At 53.4% G+C, this 23,321-nt stretch overlaps 3 long non-coding RNA genes across 3 annotated transcripts; all 3 read right to left on the reverse strand.

The window, feature by feature from the left end:
* On the reverse strand, positions 1-2,849 carry LOC311199425. The gene is made up of 3 exons (XR_014617764.1): positions 1,954-2,849; positions 1,089-1,185; positions 1-237 (listed from the first exon to the last, which is right to left on the reverse strand). It is a non-coding gene; the product is annotated as an uncharacterized lncRNA (long non-coding RNA).
* A 5,161-nt stretch (positions 2,850-8,010) lies between these two features.
* LOC311199397 lies at positions 8,011-11,497 on the reverse strand. The gene is made up of 3 exons (XR_014617761.1): positions 10,048-11,497; positions 9,181-9,277; positions 8,011-8,329 (listed from the first exon to the last, which is right to left on the reverse strand). It is a non-coding gene; the product is annotated as an uncharacterized lncRNA (long non-coding RNA).
* Positions 11,498-16,217: 4,720 nt separating this feature from the next.
* LOC311199398 lies at positions 16,218-19,289 on the reverse strand. The gene is made up of 3 exons (XR_014617762.1): positions 18,263-19,289; positions 17,396-17,492; positions 16,218-16,543 (listed from the first exon to the last, which is right to left on the reverse strand). It is a non-coding gene; the product is annotated as an uncharacterized lncRNA (long non-coding RNA).
* Between the last annotated feature and the right edge of the window lie 4,032 nt (positions 19,290-23,321).

Genomic DNA, 23,321 nt, shown 5'->3' on the forward strand with positions numbered 1-23,321 from the left:
TACAACAGTAAACTGCTGCCAAGTATAACCCAGAAAATTGTCAGCCGATTCTCCTCTGTCGAAACCGTTGCCAGCTTTGGGCTGAGATGCCTCCAAGGTTTGGTCACCTTCGTCTTCAGCCAACATTGCCAAGTCTCTTGGCTGTTCTTCTGGATCCCCTGGAAGAAGACTGGTGACTGCCTGGAGAAGTGACTCAATCTGCTCTTCTGTTAGTCTTTCCTCACTTTCTTCCACCATCTGCAGGTCAAAAACCAATACATTGTTATTCAATCCATACTTCCTTCCTCAGCTCCAAACAGGAAGACTCGGCCCCAGTAAATACTGCTTTCAATGGATGCAAGACGTAGCCTGAACTCATCACAAAAGCATTTTACAAAGTGGAACTCTTGTAATATTGATAACAACACAAAACAAAAAAGCTCCCTTGTTAGCCACGACAGCTGGCATGCCACAGTGAGACCCTGCTTCTGTTACAAGGAGAACACCACGCTCAGAACAGGCTTTCCTCCTAAAGCCTCTCAGCCTAAGAAAAACCAAACCAAAATACCCAAAGAATTCCCACAAACTAGAAACCCCCACAAAGCCCAAAAACCAAAGAAGCCACAAACCCCCATTAAAGACACACACAAACCCCAGACCCCACAAGAAAAGCTGCGGGAACTCAAAACACCACAGAAGCCCCTAGCCCTCCCCCAAACCCGCAACCCACAGAACCCCAAAGCCTTCAAAAGGCAGAGAACCAAAACCCCCCCTTAGAACCCCAGTTAAAAAAAACAAACCAACAGGAAAACCTCACAAGCCCACACTAACCCCACAAATCCCAGACCCTGTAAAAAAACCAACCCACCCAACCCCTATAGCCACAAAAACCAGGAAAAAAAAAAAAAAAAATCAGTAAAACTACAAACACCTTACCAACCTCCTTGGCTCATTTTCTGAGAGGAGCCTGCACCAGCAGACAGACTAACACATTTTACTCCTAAACTCGGTTCTCTGCGTTCTTTCTCTGCCCCTTCTCTACATCCTTTTCTTTCAACTTCCTCTTCCTACCCACAAGGCTGTCTAAACCAATGGATAGAAACACTAACCCAGGTAACAGTACATCCAGTTCAGATAAAGGCAATGAAATCACCAGCGCCGATACTACGACCTTCTTACAGGTACCACAAGCTCCCAAGAACTCACCTGTAACAGGAAAAGAGGAGAAACCATAGAGACCTTAAATGCAATACGCCAAAACCCGAAAGAGACTTATTCTTGTATATTGAATGTTAAAATCACATGCATAATTACTGAATTCTTTACAGCTGAAAAAATATTTTTAGAAGACGACCCTGACAGTCTACCTGCAACTGCTGCAAGATGTCTATAATAAACCCCCACAATTTTCTGTAATTAAAAAAAAAACAAAACAAAAAAAAAAACAGGAAAGAATGCAATCAATCATCCAGGTAATTCTGAGTTAACTGATGCCCTGAATGGGACAAGTCGAACCCAAGCTAACACCAGCCAGTTTACTGCAATGCTTGTCTAGCATACACGTATATAAATCAAAATGACATGTGGCTAGAGGCCAGGTGCAAAAAAAATAAGACATTTGCACACCACAGCAGACAACCTGCCGAGGGCCACGATATGATATGCTGCAGCAGAGTCTTGTGGCTGTTGGCTCAAACACGCTGGTGGAATAGTCTGCATAACCGGCCCTGTGCACGATTTACATGGGGTTTTCTAAGCTATGCCTGATGTGGCTAAGGGATTTTTACTGGGCAATCCTGGTTTAAGACCAGTCTCGGCTCCTAAGGAATGCCAGCCAACAAAGATGTTTTCAGCCGTTAACAAGAGGAACAGAAATCCAACGACGAGCTGCTGCTTTTAAAACGTGGAGTCATCATTGTGACAAATGGTACCACACAGATCTCTGTTAACACATTTGTAGACAAAGTGGAAGACCTGGGGTTGGGGACAGCTGTGCAACTCAGCCTTCATTTCCCGAGGGCAGGTATGCTCCGTCAGCTGCTGCCAGGTGTCGTCGACAACAAGAAACGGGCTGCACTCTGCCGGCTTGTCCACCTCGAACTTCTCAGCGCAGAGCTGGCGAACATCTTCGGTGCTTATAGACAGTCTCACCAGGAAAGATCTTTCCTGTACATCCACAGTACACTCCCTGGAACGCAACATGAAGGTGGTTCTGTAGAATGAGAAAACACACATCAGCAACTCAAAAACCCCAACAGCTGAAGCGTCAGCAACAAACCTGTCCCCACACTGAGACTCACCCCCGCGATTCCCACGCCCGACAGCCACCTCGCCAACTGCAATACTGGTGGCAAAACTGTGGCAAGCGGAACAGAAATTCCTAAGCCAACACCCTCCTTTCCTCATATTACACTCTAACCCTGCAATGACAGCCAAACAGGACTTGTCCTGCCGAGCAAAACCAGGAAACAAAATGCAGTGAGGCTAAGCAATGTCTGAGGCAGCAGGGTCGAGAGATGGTGCTGCTGCACTACTGCCACAAAACAGGCACCTCCTATGGCCGTGTCAGTCAGAAGGAATAAGAAAAAAGCCTCTGCCAGTGGCAGCAAACGGTGCTGATCCCCAAGTTACTGCGTGATAAGCCATCTGCATTCTTATGCTGCAGCACGCAAAGTGTTTTAGGGTGCTTCAGTCCAGTCAGGACACTTTCATTGCATTAAACCGGTGACAATCTGGGGTCCGAGCCCGATTTAACCGGCTTTCCCATGACAGCTTTTTTTCTTTTTTACAGTAAGGCTTAGAGGGAAGCAGAAAGAAAGCTTCCTCGGCAACATTAGGCTAAACCCTAATGGCAAAAGCCTCGTGGCAAAAGCTGGACCTTTTTTCTGTGTTGAAACTGACATGTTCTTACAACTCCGATAACATGGAAAAAGTCTAAGTGCACCCTACAAGGAAATGCAGTTCTACCTTTCAGAAAGCATTTAAAGAGGAAAAAAAACCAAGCAACAACTGGGGGAAAAGCAACCACAAACATCTTTTGAACACATGAACAAAGCAAGCTGCTGTAGTGTGCTTTTTTAAAAAAAAAAAGACATTAACTGTGGTTACAGACTGAAAAAGATACAATTAAAGGAAGTGGAAAAATGGCACAGTGAGAAAGACCTGTTTATCAACTCAGCGGGTGCCAATGTCTGTATGCTAAACCAATCAGGCACGCTAAATCACAATGGCAAAGATGTACATTGCACAAAAGCAAGCCAGCAAAAGCTACCATTGAGAAGGTGGTTCTACCACTTAAGTTCCAAGAAGCACTCTTATCTTTAACAAAGTATTTTTACAGCTTGCAAACTGAAACACTGAAGCTTTGCAGCAGCATTTAAACGAGGTCAGGACTGACCCTGACGAAACAGGGCCTATCCGTTTCTGTTACCGGGGTGAAGCAATTATGAAAAATCAGCCCTAGAGGAGGAAAATCAAGCTGCAGTTTTAGTTCCTAATGTATGTAACACACAGATGTTTTTAAAAGCACGCGCTTTAGACAGACGGGACTGCTTCGAGAAGAGGCTGAAGCTCCCACAAGCACTCCTAACATATACTAAGTATCAAAGTTATTTATGGAGCGGCAGAAAATTGTACTCAATCATCCTCACAATATGGCATTTTTTGCCTTTTCATCCTAGAGACGGAGGGAGGATGAAGGCCTTCCGGGGTCCGAGAGCTGATAAAACTGCAGGAGCCCATCACAAGTGTAGCTACCACATTGTTAAGTCACGATGACTCCCCCTGCTCGATCGAAAATATCTCACCTCATAAGGCAGAGTCCATCAGTAGATTCCCAGGTCACACAGGCCTGCACTCTGCGAGCTGAACAGCTTTCTGTACTTCCACTTTACAGCGGAACCATGAGACTCTCTTGTTATGCTACTGATGTTGCCAACTTTAGGACCACCCTTGGATGGATTTCTACTCCAACAATGTCATCAAAATCTGCGCTGTGAAGAAGAACCCACCTTCCCTAGTCCTTTGCTTCATTTTAAGAAAAATAAACGAATGACAGGTTACCTTCTCCATGCAGAAAACACAGATCCATCGATTCCACCACGTACTCAACTTCAGTATCCAGCTCCAGCATGTCACACCTACTCACCCAGTGTGATAACACAGTCAAGAAGTCATCATTTTCATTCAGCCTCCCTGAGACAAAGGGAATAGAGACAGTCAGAGACAAACTGCGCTTTCCTTACCAGCCTCACCGTTTGAAAGGAAAGTGTTGCTTCGCTGCCTTCGCTGAGAAGTACATCTGTATTACTCTAGATCCTCCTGTAACCAGTGCGCAGCAAAGTGGGTGTCACCTGACACTGGCTGGACAGGACGCCAATGCCAGCTTCGTCCCATACTCTCTAGCGAGCGCAAATCTGACGATGCACACTTTGAGGCGTGCTCTCCTCAGGCAGCAACTCTGTCTTCTACAGGATCTGCTGGAGATGCCCCTCGTTTCATGAACTGCTGCCAACAGCACCTGCATTTATGGAGAATAAAGCATATTCAAGGGCCAGCTTGCTGCCTGGGACAGTGAGATATAGAATGAAAAAAAAAAAAGAACACCAGACAACAGGCTAGAGAAATTGTTGGAGAAAACAAGACAGGTGCAGATCACGACAAAGAGATGGAAAAGGAAAGTAACTGCAGTGGCCTGCAGGACAGAGATGGAAGACGAAAAAAGGAGGAAGAGAAAGCAGGAAAAAAGCACAGAGAGAAAAAGAAAAGGGAGAGGGAGATGAAGAAAGAGAAAGGGAGAGAAGAAAAGGGAGCAGGACAGTAGAATAGAGAAGTACAGGCAAGGGGAAAAAAAAAAAAAAAATCAGAGGAGTAGTAAGAAAGGGCAGGGGTCAGTGGAGGGCTGGGAAGGACCAAGACTCACAAGAAGGACAACAGGTTCTGGATGGGTAACCACCCAACTCTTAAACTTTTGGGGACTTAATGGGTACAAGGTATCCAAGAAGAAAGCTCAAATAGCAAGCCAAACAGTAATGTCTCCAATGGGCTTGGACATTTCACAAGGGCAACAAAGGCTGACAAGGAAACAAAAGGCAGAGCAGAACCTGTGCTCCATTTTCATTTACCATAAAAAATTATAGAAACCCTGCGAGCCACGGAACCCCCAAAAACCCAATTAAAACCACAAAAGAAACCCAAACCAGAAAACCAACAAAAGACCAGAGCAAAATAACCACCGAGCCGAAGAAACCAGCAAACCCGGAAACCCCAGACACCACAAGAACCCCCGATAACCACTGAACGCCACAGCAGCCACAAGAGAAGCCCTAAGCCCTCCTCTGCCAAAACAGCCCCGCGAGACAGAAAACCCACAAGCCGCAACTAGAGAGAGACACAGACCCACGCAAACCCCCAAATCCCCCCAAACCTGCCAGCCCCGCGGCCCGGACACGCTCAGACTGACCGGAAGAGTCCAGTCGCGCCCCGCCCCGCCGGCCCCTTCGGTGCCCCGTGTCTCCCGTGCCGGCTGCTCGGGGAACGGGAGCTCTGGCCCGGCCGCACCCCCAAGCCCCCGCCGCGACCCCCTCCGCGCACTGCCCGCGCGGCGCGGAGCCCCCCCTCCCGGCCCAGACACCCCGCCGGACGCCGCGGAGACACGTCCCGGCACGGACCGGCGCCGGCAGAACGCCGGCCGCGGCTGGGGGGGGGGGTGGAAGGCGCGGCGCCTCGCCGCCCGCGCGCCCCGCACCGATCCCCGGCCCGCCGCGACCACTCGCGCCGCGACCCACCGACCGCCCGGCCCCGCGACGGGCGGCGGAACCGGAGCCTCACCGGGAGGGAGCGCCGGCATCCCGACGGGCCCCCTCATCGCCCCGGAAAGCACGGGCAGGCTCCTCGTGGCAGCTCCGCGGTTATACTGCCCGGAAAGGAGCGGGGCATGCCGGGATATACTGCCCCGGAAAGGAGCGGGGCATGCCGGGATATACTCCCCCGCAAGGGAGCGGGGCATGCCGGGATACGTTCCAGTGCGGCTGCGGCGGAAAAATGGCCGCCGGAGGACTTCCGGGCATGGCGGCGCCCATCTCCGTACGGCTCCGGCGGTTAAATGGCGACCGAGGGGCTTACGGGCATGGCGGCGCCCATCTCCGTGCGGCTGCGGCGGACAAATGGCCGCCGGGGGCCTTCCGGGCATGGCGGCGCCCATCTCCGTGCGGCTCCGGCGGTTAAAAGGCGGCCGGGGGGCTTCCGGGCATGGCGGCGCCCATCTCCGTGCGGCTACGGCGGAAAAATGGCCGCCGGGGGGCTTCCGGGCATGGCGGCGCCCGTCTCCGTGCGGCTCCGGCGGTTAAAAGGCGGCCGAGGGGCTTCCGAGCATGGCGGCGCCCATCTCCGTGCGGCTCCGACGGAAAAATGGCCGCCGGGGGGCTTCCGGGCCCCCGTTTGGGGGCGCGAGCTTGGGGGGGGCTACACAGCACAGCTGCCCCGTTCGGGAAGCTAAGCAGGGACCAGTTCGGTCAGCGCCCGGATGGGCGACCTCACCCCGTCTTCGAATCCCCGCACCTAACAGTGCCCCCGCCACGTGCGCCCCTCCTCCCAAAATCTGACCCCCCCCGAGGGAGTCCCATCACCTTCGAGGGTTCCCCGGACCTGACAGTGCCCCGGCCGACCCCGCGACGGGCGAAGGAAACCCCGCCTCACCGGGAGGGAACTTTCGGAACGCTGCGGCTTCCGTGCGCTGCGCCACCCGGGCGCAGTACCGCTGCGTGTCCGCAAGGCGGCAGCACCGAGCGATCCCGCGAGGGGGGGGGGGGGGGTACCGGCGCCTCTCCGGGAGGGAGCGTCCGGTGACCTCACAGCTTCCCCGTCCGGGAAGCTAAGCAGGTACCAGCTCGGTCAGCGCCCGGATGGGCGACCTCACCCCGTGTTCGAATCCCCGCACATGACAGTGACCCCCCCCCCCGCGCGCCCCCTCCCAAAATCTGCCCCCCCGAGGGAGTCCCATCGCCTTCGGGGGTTCCCCGGACCTGACAGTGCCCCGGCCGACCCCGCGACGGGCGGCGGAACCCCCCCCTCACCGGGAGGGAGCGGCCGCCCCGCAATGGCGGCGTCCCTCGTTAAAGCGCCCTGCCGCTCGCGCTGCGCCGCCCGGCCGCAGTCCGCACGCAGCGGGCTCTGCGCGCACCCGCGCAGGAACGCGGCGAGTGTGCACGGAGGCAGCAGAACGCGGCGGCTTCCGTGCGCTGCGCCACCCGGGCGCAGTACCGCTGCGTGTCCGCAAGGCGGCAGCACCGAGGACCCCCGTGTTCGAATCCCCGCTCGGGCCTTTCCGCCAGTGCTCGGGCCTTTCCGCCAGTGCTCGTATCTCTCCGCCTCTGCTCGTATCTCTCCGCCTCTGCTCGTATCTCTCCGCCTCTGCTCGGCCCTTTTCGGCTCCCCCTGCCCCACTAATTACCCGTCTGCCGCTGACCTGCGCTCATTAACAACCCCCCATCTCCTCCAGCGAATTCAACCCCCCTCCCAACCCTACTGCGACCCCTCTGAGAGCCCTCGAACCCCACCATGGCCCCTGACCCCCTAGAAGACCCCCGAAGGAACCCCCAACACCCCAAAAATAGACCCTAGAGAGACCCCCCCAGAACCCCTCAGAGACACCCCCCCCCCCCCCAAAGAGCCCCCCCACGATCCCCTAAAAAGGCCCTTAGGGCCCCCCAACTCCCCAAAGCCCACAAAGCGACCCCCCAAAAAACCCAGACCCCCCAAACAGACCCCATAAAGAACCCTAACCACCCCCCAAAAAACCTGAGACTCCTTAAAGACGCCCCCAAGCCCCTCACATCCCCCCCAAAATGAGACCCCATAAAGATCCCCTCAAAGAACCCCACACCCCCCCTTAGAGAACCCCCCCCAAAAGCCCTAGACCCCACCAAAAAGAGACCCTGTAAAGACCCCATAGTCCCCCAAAAAGAGCCAACCGCCCTGACTCAGCTGCTGCCAGCCCCATCGATGGAAAGATGCCACAACAACAGTGGCCTTGGCCACGCTTTCTTGGAAACAACTGGTTCCCTCATCACCTCTGAATAATAAAAATTCTAAGGCATTTTACAACAATGTCCAATACAACAGTAAACTGCTGCCAAGTATAACCCAGAAAATTGTTAGCCGATTCTCCTCTGTCGAAACCGTTGCCAGCTTTGGGCTGAGATGCCTCCAAGGTTTGGTCACCTTCGTCTTCAGCCAACATTGCCAAGTCTCTTGGCTGTTCTTCTGGATCCCCTGGAAGAAGACTGGTGACTGCCTGGAGAAGTGACTCAATCTGCTCTTCTGTTAGTCTTTCCTCACTTTCTTCCACCATCTGCAGGTCAAAAACCAATACATTGTTATTCAATCCATACTTCCTTCCTCAGCTCCAAACAGGAAGACTCAGCCCCAGTAAATACTGCTTTCAATGGATGCAAGACGTAGCCTGAACTCATCACAAAAGCATTTTACAAAGTGGAACTCTTGTAATATTTATAACAACACAAAACAAAAAAGCTCCCTTGTTAGCCACGACAGCTGGCATGCCACAGTGAGACCCTGCTTCTGTTACAAGGAGAACACCACGCTCAGAACAGGCTTTCCTCCTAAAGCCTCTCAGCCTAAGAAAAACCAAACCAAAATACCCAAAGAATTCCCACAAACTAGAAACCCCCACAAAGCCCAAAAACCAAAGAAGCCACAAACCCCCATTAAAGACACACACAAACCCCAGACCCCACAAGAAAAGCTGCGGGAACTCAAAACACCACAGAAGCCCCTAGCCCTCCCCCAAACCCGCAACCCACAGAACCCCAAAGCCTTCAAAAGGCAGAGAACCAAAACCCCCCCTTAGAACCCCAGTTAAAAAAAACAAACCAACAGAAAAACCTCACAAGCCCACACTAACCCCACAAATCCCAGACCCTGTAAAAAAACCAACCCACCCAACCCCTATAGCCACAAAAACCAGGAAAAAAAAAAAAAAAAATCAGTAAAACTACAAACACCTTACCAACCTCCTTGGCTCATTTTCTGAGAGGAGCCTGCACCAGCAGACAGACTAACACATTTTAATCCTAAACTCGGTTCTCTGCGTTCTTTCTCTGCCCCTTCTCTACATCCTTTTCTTTCAACTTCCTCTTCCTACCCACAAGGCTGTCTAAACCAATGGATAGAAGCACTAACCCAGGTAACAGTACATCCAGTTCAGATAAAGGCAATGAAATCACCAGCGCCAATACTACGACCTTCTTACAGGTACCACAAGCTCCCAAGAACTCACCTGTAACAGGAAAAGAGGAGAAACCATAGAGACCTTAAATGCAATACGCCAAAACCCGAAAGAGACTTATTCTTGTATATTGAATGTTAAAATCACATGCATAATTACAGAATTCTTTACAGCTGAAAAAATATTTTTAGAAGACGACCCTGACAGTCTACCTGCAACTGCTGCAAGATGTCTATAATAAACCCCCACAATTTTCTGTAATTAAAAACAAACAAACAAAAAAAAAAACAAACAGGAAAGAATGCAATCAATCATCCAGGTAATTCTGAGTTAACTGATGCCCTGAATGGGACAAGTCGAACCCAAGCTAACACCAGCCAGTTTACTGCAATGCTTGTCTAGCATACACATATATAAATCAAAATGACATGTGGCTAGAGGCCAGGTGCAAAAAAAATAAGACATTTGCACACCACAGCAGACAACCTGCCGAGGGCCACGATATGATATGCTGCAGCAGAGTCTTGTGGCTGTTGGCTCAAACACGCTGGTGGAATAGTCTGCATAACCGGCCCTGGGCACGATTTACATGGGGTTTTCTAAGCTATGCCTGATGTGGCTAAGGGATTTTTACTGGGCAATCCTGGTTTAAGACCAGTCTCGGCTCCTAAGGAATGCCAGCCAACAAAGATGTTTTCAGCCGTTAACAAGAGGAACAGAAATCCAACGACGAGCTGCTGCTTTTAAAACGTGGAGTCATCACTGTGACAAATGGCACCACACAGATCTCTGTCAACACATTTGTAGACAAAGTGGAAGACCTGGGGTTGGGGACAGCTGTGCAACTCAGCCTTCATTTCCCGAGGGCAGGTATGCTCCGTCAGCTGCTGCCAGGTGTCATCGACAACAAGAAACGGGCTGCACTCTGCCGGCTTGTCCACCTCGAACTTCTCAGCGCAGAGCTGGCGAACATCTTCGGTGCTTATAGACAGTCTCACCAGGAAAGATCTTTCCTGTACATCCACAGTACACTCCCTGGAACGCAACATGAAGGTGGTTCTGTAGAATGAGAAAACACACATCAGCAACTCAAAAACCCCAACAGCTGAAGCGTCAGCAACAAACCTGTCCCCACACTGAGACTCACCCCCGCGATTCCCACGCCCGACAGCCACCTCGCCAACTGCAATACTGGTGGCAAAACTGTGGCAAGCGGAACAGAAATTCCTAAGCCAACACCCTCCTTTCCTCATATTACACTCTAACCCTGCAAGTACAGCCAAACAGGACTTGTCCTGCCGAGCAAAACCAGGAAACAAAATGCAGTGAGGCTAAGCAATGTCTGAGGCAGCAGGGTCGAGAGATGGTGCTGCTGCACTACTGCCACAAAACAGGCACCTCCTATGGCCGTGTCAGTCAGAAGGAATAAGAAAAAAGCCTCTGCCAGTGGCAGCAAACGGTGCTGATCCCCAAGTTACTGCGTGATAAGCCATCTGCATTCTTATGCTGCAGCACGCAAAGTGTTTTAGGGTGCTTCAGTCCAGTCAGGACACTTTCATTGCATTAAACCGGTGACAATCTGGGGTCCGAGCCCGATTTAACCGGCTTTCCCATGACAGCTTTTTTTCTTTTTTACAGTAAGGCTTAGAGGGAAGCAGAAAGAAAGCTTCCTCGGCAACATTAGGCTAAACCCTCATGGCAAAAGCCTCGTGGCAAAAGCTGGACCTTTTTTCTGTGTTGAAACTGACATGTTCTTACAACTCCGATAACATGGAAAAAGTCTAAGTGCACCCTACAAGGAAATGCAGTTCTACCTTTCAGAAAGCATTTAAAGAGGAAAAAAAACCAAGCAACAACTGGGGGAAAAGCAACCACAAACATCTTTTGAACACATGAACAAAGCAAGCTGCTGTAGTGTGCTTTTTTTAAAAAAAAAAGACATTAACTGTGGTTACAGACTGAAAAAGATACAATTAAAGGAAGTGGAAAAATGGCACAGTGAGAAAGACCTGTTTATCAACTCAGCGGGTGCCAATGTCTGTATGCTAAACCAATCAGGCACGCTAAATCACAATGGCAAAGATGTACATTGCACAAAAGCAAGCCAGCAAAAGCTACCATTGAGAAGGTGGTTCTACCACTTAAGTTCCAAGAAGCACTCTTATCTTTAACAAAGTATTTTTACAGCTTGCAAACTGAAACACCGAAGCTTTGCAGCAGCATTTAAACGAGGTCAGGACTGACCCTGACGAAACAGGGCCTATCCGTTTCTGTTACCGGTGTGAAGCAATTATGAAAAATCAGCCCTAGAGGAGGAAAATCAAGCTGCAGTTTTAGTTCCTAATGTATGTAACACACAGATGTTTTTAAAAGCACGCGCTTTAGACAGACGGGACTGCTTCGAGAAGAGGCTGAAGCTCCCACAAGCACTCCTAACATATACTAAGTATCAAAGTTATTTATGGAGCGGCAGAAAATTGTACTCAATCATCCTCACAATATGGCATTTTTTGCCTTTTCATCCTAGAGACGGAGGGAGGATGAAGGCCTTCCGGGGTCCGAGAGCTGATAAAACTGCAGGAGCCCATCACAAGTGTAGCTACCACATTGTTAAGTCACGATGACTCCCCCTGCTCGATCGAAAATATCTCACCTCATAAGGCAGAGTCCATCAGTAGATTCCCAGGTCACACAGGCCTGCACTCTGCGAGCTGAACAGCTTTCTGTACTTCCACTTTACAGCGGAACCATGAGACTCTCTTGTTATGCTACTGATGTTGCCAACTTTAGGACCACCCTTGGATGGATTTCTACTCCAACAATGTCATCAAAATCTGCGCTGTGAAGAAGAACCCACCTTCCCTAGTCCTTTGCTTCATTTTAAGAAAAATAAACGAATGACAGGTTACCTTCTCCATGCAGAAAACACAGATCCATCGATTCCACCACGTACTCAACTTCAGTATCCAGCTCCAGCATGTCACACCTACTCACCCAGTGTGATAACACAGTCAAGAAGTCATCATTTTCATTCAGCCTCCCTGAGACAAAGGGAATAGAGACAGTCAGAGACAAACTGCGCTTTCCTTACCAGCCTCACCGTTTGAAAGGAAAGTGTTGCTTCGCTGCCTTCGCTGAGAAGTACATCTGTATTACTCTAGATCCTCCTGTAACCAGTGCGCAGCAAAGTGGGTGTCACCTGACACTGGCTGGACAGGACGCCAATGCCAGCTTCGTCCCATACTCTCTAGCGAGCGCAAATCTGACGATGCACACTTTGAGGCGTGCTCTCCTCAGGCAGCAACTCTGTCTTCTACAGGATCTGCTGGAGATGCCCCTCGTTTCATGAACTGCTGCCAACAGCACCTGCATTTATGGAGAATAAAGCATATTCAAGGGCCAGCTTGCTGCCTGGGACAGTGAGATATAGAATGAAAAAAAAAAAAGAACACCAGACAACAGGCTAGAGAAATTGTTGGAGAAAACAAGACAGGTGCAGATCACGACAAAGAGATGGAAAAGGAAAGTAACTGCAGTGGCCTGCAGGACAGAGATGGAAGACGAAAAAAGGAGGAAGAGAAAGCAGGAAAAAAGCACAGAGAGAAAAAGAAAAGGGAGAGGGAGATGAAGAAAGAGAAAGGGAGAGAAGAAAAGGGAGCAGGACAGTAGAATAGAGAAGTACAGGCAAGGGGAAAAAAAAAAAAAAAATCAGAGGAGTAGTAAGAAAGGGCAGGGGTCAGTGGAGGGCTGGGAAGGACCAAGACTCACAAGAAGGACAACAGGTTCTGGATGGGTAACCACCCAACTCTTAAACTTTTGGGGACTTAATGGGTACAAGGTATCCAAGAAGAAAGCTCAAATAGCAAGCCAAACAGTAATGTCTCCAATGGGCTTGGACATTTCACAAGGGCAACAAAGGCTGACAAGGAAACAAAAGGCAGAGCAGAACCTGTGCTCCATTTTCATTTACCATAAAAAATTATAGAAACCCTGCGAGCCACGGAACCCCCAAAAACCCAATTAAAACCACAAAAGAAACCCAAACCAGAAAACCAACAAAAGACCAGAGCAAAATAACCACCGAGCCGAAGAAACCAGCAAACCCGGAAACCCCAGACACCACAAGAACCCCCGATAACCACTGAACGCCACAGCAGCCACAAGAGAAGCCCTAAGCCCTCCTCTGCCAAAAGAGCCCCGCGAGACAGAAAACCCACAAGCCGCAACTAGAGAGAGACACAGACCCACGCAAACCCCCAAATCCCCCCAAACCTGCCAGCCCCGCGGCCCGGACACGCTCAGACTGACCGGAAGAGTCCAGTCGCGCCCCGCCCCGCCGGCCCCTTCGGTGCCCCGTGTCTCCCGTGCCGGCTGCTCGGGGAACGGGAGCTCTGGCCCGGCCGCACCCCCAAGCCCCCGCCGCGACCCCCTCCGCGCACTGCCCGCGCGGCGCGGAGCCCCCCCTCCCGGCCCAGACACCCCGCCGGACGCCGCGGAGACACGTCCCGGCACGGACCGGCGCCGGCAGAAGGCCGGCCGCGGCTGGGGGGGGGGTGGAAGGCGCGGCGCCTCGCCGCCCGCGCGCCCCGCACCGACCCCCGGCCCGCCGCGACCACTCGCGCCGCGACCCGCCGACCGCCCGGCCCCGGCCGACCCCGCGACGGGCGGCGGAACCGGAGCCTCACCGGGAGGGAGCGCCGGCATCCCGACGGGCCCCCTCATCGCCCCGGAAAGCACGGGCAGGCTCCTCGTGGCAGCTCCGCGGTTATACTGCCCGGAAAGGAGCGGGGCATGCCGGGATATACTGCCCCGGAAAGGAGCGGGGCATGCCGGGATATACTCCCCCGCAAGGGAGCGGGGCATGCCGGGATACATTCCAGTGCGGCTGCGGCGGAAAAATGGCCGCCGGAGGACTTCCGGGCATGGCGGCGCCCATCTCCGTACGGCTCCGGCGGTTAAATGGCGACCGAGGGGCTTACGGGCATGGCGGCGCCCATCTCCGTGCGGCTGCGGCGGACAAATGGCCGCCGGGGGGCTTCCGGGCATGGCGGCGCCCATCTCCGTGCGGCTCCGGCGGAAAAATGGCCGCCGGGGGGCTTCCGGGCATGGCGGCGCCCATCTCCGTGCGGCTCCGGCGGTTAAAAGGCGGCCGGGGGGCTTCCGGGCATGGCGGCGCCCATCTCCGTGCGGCTACGGCGGAAAAATGGCCGCCGGGGGGCTTCCGGGCATGGCGGCGCCCGTCTCCGTGCGGCTCCGGCGGTTAAAAGGCGGCCGAGGGGCTTCCGAGCATGGCGGCGCCCATCTCCGTGCGGCTCCGACGGAAAAATGGCCGCCGGGGGGCTTCCGGGCCCCCGTTTGGGGGCGCGAGCTTGGGGGTGGCTACACAGCACAGCTGCCCCGTTCGGGAAGCTAAGCAGGGACCAGTTCGGTCAGCGCCCGGATGGGCGACCTCACCCCGTCTTCTAATCCCCGCACCTAACAGTGCCCCCGCCACGTGCGCCCCTCCTCCCAAAATCTGACCCCCCCCGAGGGAGTCCCATCACCTTCGAGGGTTCCCCGGACCTGACAGTGCCCCGGCCGACCCCGCGACGGGCGAAGGAAACCCCGCCTCACCGGGAGGGAACTTTCGGAACGCTGCGGCTTCCGTGCGCTGCGCCACCCGGGCGCAGTACCGCTGCGTGTCCGCAAGGCGGCAGCACCGAGCGATCCCGCGAGGGGGGGGGGGGGGGGGGGTGGGTACCGGCGCCTCTCCGGGAGGGAGCGTCCGGTGACCTCACAGCTTCCCCGTCCGGGAAGCTAAGCAGGTACCAGCTCGGTCAGCGCCCGGATGGGCGACCTCACCCCGTGTTCGAATCCCCGCACATGACAGTGACCCCCCCCCCCCGCGCGCCCCCTCCCAAAATCTGCCCCCCCGAGGGAGTCCCATCGCCTTCGGGGGTTCCCCGGACCTGACAGTGCCCCGGCCGACCCCGCGACGGGCGGCGGAACCCCCCCCTCACCGGGAGGGAGCGGCCGCCCCGCAATGGCGGCGTCCCTCGTTAAAGCGCCCTGCCGCTCGCGCTGCGCCGCCCGGCCGCAGTCCGCACGCAGCGGGCTCTGCGCGCACCCGCGCAGGAACGCGGCGAGTGTGCACGGAGGCAGCAGAACGCGGCGGCTTCCGTGCGCTGCGCCACCCGGGCGCAGTACCGCTGCGTGTCCGCAAGGCGGCAGCACCGAGGACCCCCGTGTTCGAATCCCCGCTCGGGCCTTTCCGCCAGTGCTCGGGCCTTTCCGCCAGTGCTCGGGCCTTTCCGCCAGTGCTCGTATCTCTCCGCCTCTGCTCGTATCTCTCCGCCTCTGCTCGTATCTCTCCGCCTCTGCTCGTATCTCTCCGCCTCTGCTCGGCCCTTTTCGGCTCCCCCTGCCCCACTAATTACCCGTCTGCCGCTGACCTGCGCTCATTAACAACCCCCCATCTCCTCCAGCGAATTCAACCCCCCTCCCAACCCTACTGCGACCCCTCTGAGAGCCCTCGAACCCCACCATGGCCCCTGATCCCCTAGAAGACCCCCGAAGGAACCCCCAACACCCCAAAAATAGACCCTAGAGAGACCCCCCCAGAACCCCTCAGAGACACACCCCCCCCCCCCCAAAGAGCCCCCCCACGATCCCCTAAAAAGGCCCTTAGGGCCCCCCAACTCCCCAAAGCCCACAAAGCGACCCCCCAAAAAACCCAGACCCCCCAAACAGACCCCATAAAGAACCCTAACCACCCCCCAAAAAACCTGAGACTCCTTAAAGACGCCCCCAAGCCCCTCACATCCCCCCCAAAATGAGACCCCATAAAGATCCCCTCAAAGAACCCCACACCCCCCCTTAGAGAACCCCCCCCAAAAGCCCTAGACCCCACCAAAAAGAGACCCTGTAAAGACCCCATAGTCCCCCAAAAAGAGCCAACCGCCCTGACTCAGCTGCTGCCAGCCCCATCGATGGAAAGATGCCACAACAACAGTGGCCTTGGCCACGCTTTCTTGGAAACAACTGGTTCCCTCATCACCTCTGAATAATAAAAATTCTAAGGCATTTTACAACAATGTCCAATACAACAGTAAACTGCTGCCAAGTACAACCCAGAAAATTGTTAGCCGATTCTCCTCTGTCGAAACCGTTGCCAGCTTTGGGCTGAGATGCCTCCAAGGTTTGGTCACCTTCGTCTTCAGCCAACATTGCCAAGTCTCTTGGCTGTTCTTCTGGATCCCCTGGAAGAAGACTGGTGACTGCCTGGAGAAGTGACTCAATCTGCTCTTCTGTTAGTCTTTCCTCACTTTCTTCCACCATCTGCAGGTCAAAAACCAATACATTGTTATTCAATCCATACTTCCTTCCTCAGCTCCAAACAGGAAGACTCAGCCCCAGTAAATACTGCTTTCAATGGATGCAAGACGTAGCCTGAACTCATCACAAAAGCATTTTACAAAGTGGAACTCTTGTAATATTTATAACAACACAAAACAAAAAAGCTCCCTTGTTAGCCACGACAGCTGGCATGCCACAGTGAGACCCTGCTTCTGTTACAAGGAGAACACCACGCTCAGAACAGGCTTTCCTCCTAAAGCCTCTCAGCCTAAGAAAAACCAAACCAAAATACCCAAAGAATTCCCACAAACTAGAAACCCCCACAAAGCCCAAAAACCAAAGAAGCCACAAACCCCCATTAAAGACACACACAAACCCCAGACCCCACAAGAAAAGCTGCGGGAACTCAAAACACCACAGAAGCCCCTAGCCCTCCCCCAAACCCGCAACCCACAGAACCCCAAAGCCTTCAAAAGGCAGAGAACCAAAACCCCCCCTTAGAACCCCAGTTAAAAAAAACAAACCAACAGAAAAACCTCACAAGCCCACACTAACCCCACAAATCCCAGACCCTGTAAAAAAACCAACCCACCCAACCCCTATAGCCACAAAAACCAGGAAAAAAAAAAAAAAAAAATCAGTAAAACTACAAACACCTTACCAACCTCCTTGGCTCATTTTCTGAGAGGAGCCTGCACCAGCAGACAGACTAACACATTTTAATCCTAAACTCGGTTCTCTGCGTTCTTTCTCTGCCCCTTCTCTACATCCTTTTCTTTCAACTTCCTCTTCCTACCCACAAGGCTGTCTAAACCAATGGATAGAAACACTAACCCAGGTAACAGTACATCCAGTTCAGATAAAGGCAATGAAATCACCAGCGCCAATACTACGACCTTCTTACAGGTACCACAAGCTCCCAAGAACTCACCTGTAACAGGAAAAGAGGAGAAACCATAGAGACCTTAAATGCAATACGCCAAAACCCGAAAGAGACTTATTCTTGTATATTGAATGTTAAAATCACATGCATAATTACTGAATTCTTTACAGCTGAAAAAATATTTTTAGAAGACGACTCTGACAGTCTACCTGCAACTGCTGCAAGATGTCTATAATAAACCCCCACAATTTTCTGTAATTAAAAACAAACAAACAAAAAAAAAAACAAACAGGAAAGAATGCAATCAATCATCCAGGTAATTCTGAGTTAACTGATGCCCTGAATGGGACAAGTCGAACCCAAGCTAACACCAGCCAGTTTACTGCAATGCTTGTCTAGCATACACATATATAAATCAAAATGACATGTGGCTAGAGGCCAGGTGCAAAAAAAATAAGACATTTGCACACCACAGCAGACAACCTGCCGAGGGCCACGATATGATATGCTGCAGCAGAGTCTTGTGGCTGTTGGCTCAAACACGCTGGTGGAATAGTCTGCATAACCGGCCCTGGGCACGATTTACATGGGGTTTTCTAAGCTATGCCTGATGTGGCTAAGGGATTTTTACTGGGCAATCCTGGTTTAAGACCAGTCTCGGCTCCTAAGGAATGCCAGCCAACAAAGATGTTTTCAGCCGTTAACAAGAGGAACAGAAATCCAACGACGAGCTGCTGCTTTTAAAACGTGGAGTCATCACTGTGACAAATGGCACCACACAGATCTCTGTCAACACATTTGTAGACAAAGTGGAAGACCTGGGGTTGGGGACAGCTGTGCAACTCAGCCTTCATTTCCCGAGGGCAGGTATGCTCCGTCAGCTGCTGCCAGGTGTCATCGACAACAAGAAACGGGCTGCACTCTGCCGGCTTGTCCACCTCGAACTTCTCAGCGCAGAGCTGGCGAACATCTTCGGTGCTTATAGACAGTCTCACCAGGAAAGATCTTTCCTGTACATCCACAGTACACTCCCTGGAACGCAACATGAAGGTGGTTCTGTAGAATGAGAAAACACACATCAGCAACTCAAAAACCCCAACAGCTGAAGCGTCAGCAACAAACCTGTCCCCACACTGAGACTCACCCCCGCGATTCCCACGCCCGACAGCCACCTCGCCAACTGCAATACTGGTGGCAAAACTGTGGCAAGCGGAACAGAAATTCCTAAGCCAACACCCTCCTTTCCTCATATTACACTCTAACCCTGCAATGACAGCCAAACAGGACTTGTCCTGCCGAGCAAAACCAGGAAACAAAATGCAGTGAGGCTAAGCAATGTCTGAGGCAGCAGGGTCGAGAGATGGTGCTGCTGCACTACTGCCACAAAACAGGCACCTCCTATGGCCGTGTCAGTCAGAAGGAATAAGAAAAAAGCCTCTGCCAGTGGCAGCAAACGGTGCTGATCCCCAAGTTACTGCGTGATAAGCCATCTGCATTCTTATGCTGCAGCACGCAAAGTGTTTTAGGGTGCTTCAGTCCAGTCAGGACACTTTCATTGCATTAAACCGGTGACCATCTGGGGTCCGAGCCCGATTTAACCGGCTTTCCCATGACAGCTTTTTTTCTTTTTTACAGTAAGGCTTAGAGGGAAGCAGAAAGAAAGCTTCCTCGGCAACATTAGGCTAAACCCTAATGGCAAAAGCCTCGTGGCAAAAGCTGGACCTTTTTTCTGTGTTGAAACTGACATGTTCTTACAACTCCGATAACATGGAAAAAGTCTAAGTGCACCCTACAAGGAAATGCAGTTCTACCTTTCAGAAAGCATTTAAAGAGGAAAAAAAACCAAGCAACAACTGGGGGAAAAGCAACCACAAACATCTTTTGAACACATGAACAAAGCAAGCTGCTGTAGTGTGCTTTTTTTAAAAAAAAAAGACATTAACTGTGGTTACAGACTGAAAAAGATACAATTAAAGGAAGTGGAAAAATGGCACAGTGAGAAAGACCTGTTTATCAACTCAGCGGGTGCCAATGTCTGTATGCTAAACCAATCAGGCACGCTAAATCACAATGGCAAAGATGTACATTGCACAAAAGCAAGCCAGCAAAAGCTACCATTGAGAAGGTGGTTCTACCACTTAAGTTCCAAGAAGCACTCTTATCTTTAACAAAGTATTTTTACAGCTTGCAAACTGAAACACCGAAGCTTTGCAGCAGCATTTAAACGAGGTCAGGACTGACCCTGACGAAACAGGGCCTATCCGTTTCTGTTACCGGTGTGAAGCAATTATGAAAAATCAGCCCTAGAGGAGGAAAATCAAGCTGCAGTTTTAGTTCCTAATGTATGTAACACACAGATGTTTTTAAAAGCACGCGCTTTAGACAGACGGGACTGCTTCGAGAAGAGGCTGAAGCTCCCACAAGCACTCCTAACATATACTAAGTATCAAAGTTATTTATGGAGCGGCAGAAAATTGTACTCAATCATCCTCACAATATGGCATTTTTTGCCTTTTCATCCTAGAGACGGAGGGAGGATGAAGGCCTTCCGGGGTCCGAGAGCTGATAAAACTGCAGGAGCCCATCACAAGTGTAGCTACCACATTGTTAAGTCACGATGACTCCCCCTGCTCGATCGAAAATATCTCACCTCATAAGGCAGAGTCCATCAGTAGATTCCCAGGTCACACAGGCCTGCACTCTGCGAGCTGAACAGCTTTCTGTACTTCCACTTTACAGTGGAACCATGAGACTCTCTTGTTATGCTACTGATGTTGCCAACTTTAGGACCACCCTTGGATGGATTTCTACTCCAACAATGTCATCAAAATCTGCGCTGTGAAGAAGAACCCACCTTCCCTAGTCCTTTGCTTCATTTTAAGAAAAATAAACGAATGACAGGTTACCTTCTCCATGCAGAAAACACAGATCCATCGATTCCACCACGTACTCAACTTCAGTATCCAGCTCCAGCATGTCACACCTACTCACCCAGTGTGATAACACAGTCAAGAAGTCATCATTTTCATTCAGCCTCCCTGAGACAAAGGGAATAGAGACAGTCAGAGACAAACTGCGCTTTCCTTACCAGCCTCACCGTTTGAAAGGAAAGTGTTGCTTCGCTGCCTTCGCTGAGAAGTACATCTGTATTACTCTAGATCCTCCTGTAACCAGTGCGCAGCAAAGTGGGTGTCACCTGACACTGGCTGGACAGGACGCCAATGCCAGCTTCGTCCCATACTCTCTAGCGAGCGCAAATCTGACGATGCACACTTTGAGGCGTGCTCTCCTCAGGCAGCAACTCTGTCTTCTACAGGATCTGCTGGAGATGCCCCTCGTTTCATGAACTGCTGCCAACAGCACCTGCATTTATGGAGAATAAAGCATATTCAAGGGCCAGCTTGCTGCCTGGGACAGTGAGATATAGAATGAAAAAAAAAAAAGAACACCAGACAACAGGCTAGAGAAATTTTTGGAGAAAACAAGACAGGTGCAGATCACGACAAAGAGATGGAAAAGGAAAGTAACTGCAGTGGCCTGCAGGACAGAGATGGAAGACGAAAAAAGGAGGAAGAGAAAGCAGGAAAAAAGCACAGAGAGAAAAAGAAAAGGGAGAGGGAGATGAAGAAAGAGAAAGGGAGAGAAGAAAAGGGAGCAGGACAGTAGAATAGAGAAGTACAGGCAAGGGGAAAAAAAAAAAAAAAATCAGAGGAGTAGTAAGAAAGGGCAGGGGTCAGTGGAGGGCTGGGAAGGACCAAGACTCACAAGAAGGACAACAGGTTCTGGATGGGTAACCACCCAACTCTTAAACTTTTGGGGACTTAATGGGTACAAGGTATCCAAGAAGAAAGCTCAAATAGCAAGCCAAACAGTAATGTCTCCAATGGGCTTGGACATTTCACAAGGGCAACAAAGGCTGACAAGGAAACAAAAGGCAGAGCAGAACCTGTGCTCCATTTTCATTTACCATAAAAAATTATAGAAACCCTGCGAGCCACGGAACCCCCAAAAACCCAATTAAAACCACAAAAGAAACCCAAACCAGAAAACCAACAAAAGACCAGAGCAAAATAACCACCGAGCCGAAGAAACCAGCAAACCCGGAAACCCCGGACACCACAAGAACCCCCGATAACCACTGAACGCCACAGCAGCCACAAGAGAAGCCCTAAGCCCTCCTCTGCCAAAACAGCCCCGCGAGACAGAAAACCCACAAGCCGCAACTAGAGAGAGACACAGACCCACGCAAACCCCCAAATCCCCCCAAACCTGCCAGCCCCGCGGCCCGGACACGCTCAGACTGACCGGAAGAGTCCAGTCGCGCCCCGCCCCGCCGGCCCCTTCGGTGCCCCGTGTCTCCCGTGCCGGCTGCTCGGGGAACGGGAGCTCTGGCCCGGCCGCACCCCCAAGCCCCCGCCGCGACCCCCTCCGCGCACTGCCCGCGCGGCGCGGAGCCCCCCCTCCCGGCCCAGACACCCCGCCGGACGCCGCGGAGACACGTCCCGGCACGGACCGGCGCCGGCAGAACGCCGGCCGCGGCTGGGGGGGGGGGTGGAAGGCGCGGCGCCTCGCCGCCCGCGCGCCCCGCACCGATCCCCGGCCCGCCGCGACCACTCGCGCCGCGACCCGCCGACCGCCCGGCCCCGGCCGACCCCGCGACGGGCGGCGGAACCGGAGCCTCACCGGGAGGGAGCGCCGGCATCCCGACGGGCCCCCTCATCGCCCCGGAAAGCACGGGCAGGCTCCTCGTGGCAGCTCCGCGGTTATACTGCCCGGAAAGGAGCGGGGCATGCCGGGATATACTGCCCCGGAAAAGGAGCGGGGCATGCCGGGATATACTCCCCCGCAAGGGAGCGGGGCATGCCGGGATACGTTCCAGTGCGGCTGCGGCGGAAAAATGGCCGCCGGAGGACTTCCGGGCATGGCGGCGCCCATCTCCGTACGGCTCCGGCGGTTAAATGGCGACCGAGGGGCTTACGGGCATGGCGGCGCCCATCTCCGTGCGGCTGCGGCGGACAAATGGCCGCCGGGGGGCTTCCGGGCATGGCGGCGCCCATCTCCGTGCGGCTTCGGCGGTTAAAAGGCGGCCGGGGGGCTTCCGGGCATGGCGGCGCCCATCTCCGTGCGGCTGCGGCGGAAAAATGGCCGCCGGGGGGCTTCCGGGCATGGCGGCGCCCATCTCCGTACGGCTCCGGCGGTTAAATGGCGACCGAGGGGCTTACGGGCATGGCGGCGCCCTTCTCCGTGCGGCTACGGCGGAAAAATGGCCGCCGGGGGGCTTACGGGCATGGCGGCGCCCATCTCCGTGCGGCTTCGGCGGTTAAAAGGTGGCCGGGGGGCTTACGGGCATGGCGGCGCCCATCTCCGTGCGGCTACGGCGGAAAAATGGCCGCCGGGGGGCTTCCGGGCATGGCGGCGCCCATCTCCGTGCGGCTACGGCGGTTAAAAGGCGGCCGGGGGGCTTCCGAGCATGGCGGCGCCCATCTCCGTGCGGCTCCGACGGAAAAATGGCCGCCGGGGGGCTTCCGGGCCCCCGTTTGGGGGCGCGAGCTTGGGGGGGGGCTACACAGCACAGCTGCCCCGTTCGGGAAGCTAAGCAGGGACCAGTTCGGTCAGCGCCCGGATGGGTGACCTCACCCCGTGTTCGAATCCACGCACATGACAGTGACCCCCCCCCCCGCGCGCCCCCTACCAAAATCTGCCCCCCCGAGGGAGTCCCATCCCCTTCGGGGGTTCCCCGGACCTGACAGTGCCCCGGCCGACCCCGCGACGGGCGGCGGAACCCCCCCCTCACCGGGAGGGAACTTTCGGAACGCTGCGGCTTCCGTGCGCTGCGCCACCCGGGCGCAGTACCGCTGCGTGTCCGCAAGGCGGCAG

Source organism: Gallinula chloropus (assembly GCF_964237585.1).
Source record: "Gallinula chloropus genome assembly, chromosome: 20".
Taxonomy (NCBI): Eukaryota; Metazoa; Chordata; class Aves; order Gruiformes; family Rallidae; genus Gallinula; species Gallinula chloropus.